This window comes from Schistocerca cancellata, chromosome 1 (genome assembly GCF_023864275.1).
Source record: "Schistocerca cancellata isolate TAMUIC-IGC-003103 chromosome 1, iqSchCanc2.1, whole genome shotgun sequence".
NCBI classification, from domain to species: domain Eukaryota; kingdom Metazoa; phylum Arthropoda; class Insecta; order Orthoptera; family Acrididae; genus Schistocerca; species Schistocerca cancellata.
The window spans coordinates 673,818,331-673,824,330 of NC_064626.1; positions in this window are offsets into that span (position 1 = coordinate 673,818,331).

The following is a 6,000-nucleotide window of genomic DNA, read 5'->3' on the forward strand; positions in this document are numbered from 1 at the left end:
TGCTTGGCTAACTTCATTGGCAATTAAATTGAAACGGCGCAACGTATAGAATTTTTTTCTGAACGAATATTTCTCAGCGCAACCTACTATACAACACCAATACAAGTTTTTCACACTGTTTCAGATCAATCTGTATATAGAAATTGTGGATTTTGTTGATTACAAAGTAAACCGGCATGTTGGTCACCATGTTTGTTTGCGTTAACATTAAGAAAATGGCCGGAATGGGTCCAGCGTGATACCAAGAAGTTGTATATGGAATCAGAAAGCGAAAAGGTGGTAAGGAGGAGTCATAGGAATTTACAGCTATTCAGTACTGAGACCTGGTGGTCACGGAAGGCAGGATTCGGTTACCATTGTGGACGGGGGCGTAATCAGTTACTATTGGTTCCCTTTTGCAACTACACACACATATGTTAACGGTAATTCCAGGCTCAGCAATAAATAAAGATGTCACACGTTATTAGTGAAAGAATAAACAACACAACTGTGTAATTAACAGTGCTTTCAGTGTGTTACAATTTACCAAATGAGCATAAAATACAGACACAGCAAATAATGTTTTAAAAACAAACCAATGTGATCCCAATTATAATTTTAAGGCAAGTAACCACAGTCACGGCTAAAGGCTTTTAACGCCAAAAAGACAATTATAAAAAATGTAACAAACACACTGTAAGACAGCAATGCAATAGCAAAGGTTAATTTAAAAGACAGGCAACTGATCACCAACAGCTGAGACAAAATGATGGTAGACTTTGTAGCACAACCATTTAAACCTGCTGTACGGCCAAGAATGGTAATTACATAATAAAGTTTTGGAAATATACAATAAAACAGCAAATACAATAATAAAACACAAGGGCCAGTCACAGATGGTGCACCAGGAATCTACTTCTGAGTAGGTCCAGCAAAAAACACTTTCGCGAGTAATGAGAAAGGCAGCCAAGAGTTGCATTCACTTCACAAGATGGTAACTCCGACTAGTGGCAGTGTAACGAATGGCTAATGATAATCTTTCTGAGGCTGCCTGGCGTCCAATAAACCAAATGCAAAGATGCAAAAATACGCCAAAGCCGGAACCGGTGGTCTGGACTCCGCCCGCAGAATACTGTGCTTAGAGCGACTGGAATGAGAAAGGAATCACTACCACCAGAGTAGAAGAATCGCCAACCAACCCACAATCAAGAAAGCTGTCAAAACTCCCTCCCTCACCGGACAGCAGCGGCAAGGCGAGGAAACTTACATTGCCGTTACATACACTAGCCCCCAGGGCAGGTAACTGGGGCATTAGCGACCACGAGGCAGAAAAAACACCGCTGGTTGAACTTAACAAATAGTTACAAACTGAACGCAATAAATAGTGATTAGAAGTCCAGCAAAGCTAATCAGATCCACCTTCCCCAAGCACTCCACTCGCTGCTCTTCACCTTGGCAACACTATGAGCAGCAACACGAACCCAAGTCTCTGGTGGATCGCAAGATCTCACAATGGTGGAGGTTTCTCTACTCGAATCCAAATGCACACAACTTAAAGCTTGCAGGGTCCGGTCGGTTTACAACGAGGTCGTGCACCCTCGTGACCACAGGCTTTCTATCCGGCAATCCACGTGCGCCACCAGCGGTCCCGGCGTTTTCACGCACAGCGCGGACCTGGCTCCTCCCGAGTCCCCAACCGAACTGCACACTGACACGACCTGGAAGAACCACGACGTCGCCCCAAAGATAGGGCCACAGTTACTACAGATCGATAACCGCCGCTGCTGCCACTAGCACGCAGGCAACGCTTGCGAAAGCAAGTGGCGCCAGTCAACACGAGAAGAAGACAAATAACCGCAACCATGTCAACTAAACATTACGGTTTGGCCTCCAACAGAGGACAGAAACCTACAAACAGCACCAATGTGAGCCGCAGCATAGCTCAGGTGCATTATTACTAATATTGAAATGATTTTGACCCACAACGGGTGCTAGAACTGAATAAAGCGCATGGAATTGGAAATGAGAGGCAAATAGAATAAGAATGGAATAAATTCAAATTAATAGAGCCGGGAAAAGTTCACATTTTTTAAAAACATTCATAAATCATCAGTACTAAAAACCAGGCTCTATCTGACTGCGGATAGAAACAGATAGATAGTTTTATGGGATTAATAATTTTATCCCACTTATTTGTAGAATCGGTTTCATTTAAAGGCGTGTTGGGTTGCTGAGATGATGGCGCAATATACCGCTCTCCTTACGAGTCTCTTGTGATGCCGTATATCCGTTGGTTTACAGCTGGTAGCTTTTACCCTCATGTATCGTGGCTTTGGAGCGATCTCAGTACAGCTTAACCATCTGCTCGTTCCACGGTTGTTGTGCAGGCAGTCTCCAGTAAAACTGCAACCCAGAGACCAATTCAGTGGACAAAGCAGTGTGTGTTGTAATCATCGGAGTGGCCATTCGCTGGCTCCCAGCTCACACTCAGAGTCTACTGTCTGCAGTAATTAGACTGCTCGGGTGGCGTCCATGTAATATTGGAAGTAGAGGTCAGATGAGGGGACCACAGTCGCATATTTAAAGATTCAAGCATCGGACTTCCAATCCGAGTTGGAATGGAATGTGAGGATGCTACGAAGTGACAGTAGACATAGCAATGAATGTGGGGATCAGACTACTCTACAAACTGAGTAGAAAATATGCTGCTGTGCCAGCAGAAGAAGAAGTCAGGATAATGTATGCAAAATAGCAGGTGAATCACTCAGTATGATGCATGAGAATCACCTGAAAGGATCTCCAATGCCCCCCCCCCCCCCTGTCTTCTCAGAATGGACTCCCGAAGGTCTCAGAATGCTTTTAAAATCGTCTCCGAATTAGACTCACATATCTCCAAATGAACCAGAATAACTTCTGAATAGAACTCACAAAGATCTCTGAATTATCTTTCAATCAGTGTCCCACGGAATGAACTCTGAATGATCTCTCAAAGAACCAAAATAATTTCCAAAGGACAAATCCTGAATCACCCCACAAATGATCTTCAGGCTGCCCTTACTCAACAGTTCGCCTACTCTGCTCCTTAGGGCGCTGGAATTCCCATTGTACATTTTTAGTCATTTATGGACTCAATTTGGAATGTTACCCAAATAATGGTCGAGGCGGGTAACCACCCCTGTCATTCTTGGTGCAAGATGCCAACCTTTTCCCTGAACGGCAGCTCATATTTAATATGAGAACTCTTATTATGATCTCATACCTTCTCCCATTGAGGCACCTGCGTATGTTGGTGGCTAATTCCATAGTAGCTTACATGTCGGATTTTCTCAAGAAAACGGCTGAGAATTCCTTCAGGTGTTTCTCCAAGCTCTCACTTAAGTGTCTCAGGTACTTGTCTCAGGTACTCAGACCTCAGCGGCATCCCTGACTCTAAATCAGTTTTCAGAGCGACACACAACATTTAAAAACTGTTCATATCCATTACCTGTGGCTTTCCGAAAAATCGCACGATAACAAGACTGGCGTAAATATAATTATATTGTCCAGAGCTTGTGGCTGCAATGTATTACAGCATGTTACGTGCAAGGAAACATTACTGTGAAAATGACAACAATAAAAACACACACTAAAAGTAAATGAAATATATAATCTGAAAAGAAACAAAATTGGTTGCTTATAAACATTTGTTACAAATACAGGCAACAATGTAATCTAATTAGAAATGACAATTATATTTTCAGATTAAGTTGCTGAAAAATCTAGTCATTGAGGAGGACAGATCGAGTCTTTCTGTTTATTTTCCATTTTTATGTTTTATGAGTGTGAAGCTTCTAATGGTTGAAAACGGCAACAATGACTGATGACATATGAGAGCTATTGAAACAGGTCTGTAATAACTCGTTTCATATTATTATCAAGACAATAACCTCTTTCCTTTCTATTCCACCTTCTGCGTAATTTTGCAAAGTGTGAATGAGTAAGTGGACAATTATGAATACGCTGGTGGAGGTCAGAGAGAGTCATTCCATACTAGAAGTTGTACCAACCTTCCTTGGGTCCTTACAGATAGCATACCGACCGTTCAGAGTATTCCCGCTATTTTCGGGAGTACTATAGGCTGCGTCAGGGTCGACCACGACATGCAAAACTGCAGGCGCGCACGATGAGCTGCACGTATGCGGTTTCAGGCTCGATCTGTTCCAGCAAAACTCGGTAATTCTCGACTTTACTCGGTACAGCACGACGTTTGTTATAGCTGTGCGGTGCAGCATTTTTCGTTCGGCACGACTTTCTTCTGTTCCGCAGAATCATGGTGTCAGTGCTCTTTTTTCTTCGCTATTTGTTCATGGTATAAAGACAGTTCACAGGTCCAGTGGCTGTTTGCACTAAAAGAAGCAGTATGGCGATCTTTCGTCAGAATCATTTAAATTTGAATGCAAAATCACAGGAGAAGTATGAGAATTGTCAATATTTATTATGCAGTCGCATAATCGATGGGTACCTCCAGTGACTATGAAATTATATTACCATACCATACAGAAAGAATTTACAAATTTAGTTGATAAAATGGCAAAAAATTACAGTGGTCGATAGACGTTTTGTAAGGAAACCTTTTTGCAGTACATGAAGAACATTTTTTGCAAACTTTGCAGGCATGGGGTCTGTAATGGAATTGATTGTAAGAGCAGTAAATTTTCTGAAGTCGCAGCCATTATTACGCTGTCAGTCGCTACAAATTTTGATGGAACTTAAGCAAAGAGTATGGAGAAATTTATATATCATTGCAAAGTTCATTGGTTAAGTCAAAGTGCAGGCCTGGAACGATTTTTCCATTTGAAATCCACTACTGGTAAATTTCTAATGGAAAAAGGAAAGCAGGAGCGAACATTAGAACAACCGGAATTAGTTGCAGACCTCGCGTTTTAAGTGGTCTTGACTGCACGCTACCCACAGTAAAACGTTGCAACGTGGGAGACAACTTATCTCTCTAGTTGCAAAGCGATTTAGAAAAGATTGCTGTATGGTGTGGCAGGTGGCAGTTGACGCTAAATAACGAAAAGTGTGAGGTGATCCACATGAGTTCCAAAAGAAATCCGTTGGAATTCGATTACTCGATAAATAGTACAATACTCAAGGCTGTCAATTCAACTAAGTACCTGGGTGTTAAAATTACGAACAACTTCAGTTGGAAAGACCACATAGATAATATTGTGGGGAAGGCGAGCCAAAGGTTGCGTTTCATTGGCAGGACACTTAGAAGATGCAACAAGTCCACTAAAGAGACAGCTTACACTACACTCGTTCGTGAGGAGGAGGAGGAGGATATTAGTGTTTAACGTCCCGTCGACAACGAGGTCATTAGAGACGGAGCGCAAGCTCGGGTGAGGGAAGGATGGGGAAGGAAATCGGCCGTGCCCTTTCAAAGGAACCATCCCGGCATTTGCCTGAAGCGGTTTAGGGAAATCACGGAAAACCTAAATCAGGATGGCCGGAGACGGGATTGAACCGTCGTCCTCCCGAATGCGAGTCCAGTGTGCTAACCACTGCGCCACCTCGCTCGGTTCACTCGTTCGTCCTCTGTTAGAATATTGCTGCGCGGTGTGGGATCCTTACCAGGTGGGATTGACGGAGGACATTGAAAGGGTGCAAAAAAGGGCAGCTCGTTTTGTATTATGACGTAATAGGGGAGAGAGTGTGGCAGATATGATACGCGAGTTGGGATGGAAGTCATTAAAGCAAAGACGTTTATCGTCGCGGCGAGATCTATTTACGAAATTTCAGTCACCAACTTTCTCTACCGGATGCGAAAATATTTTGTTGAGCCCAACCTACATAGGTAGGAATGATCATCAAAATAAAATAAGAGAAATCAGAGCTCGAACAGAAAGGTTTAGGTGTTCGTTTTTCCCGCGCGCTGTTCTGGAGTGGAATGGTAGGGAGACAGTATGATTGTGGTTCGATGAACCCTCTGCCAAGCACTTAAATGTGAATTGCAGAGTAATCATATAGATATAGATGTAG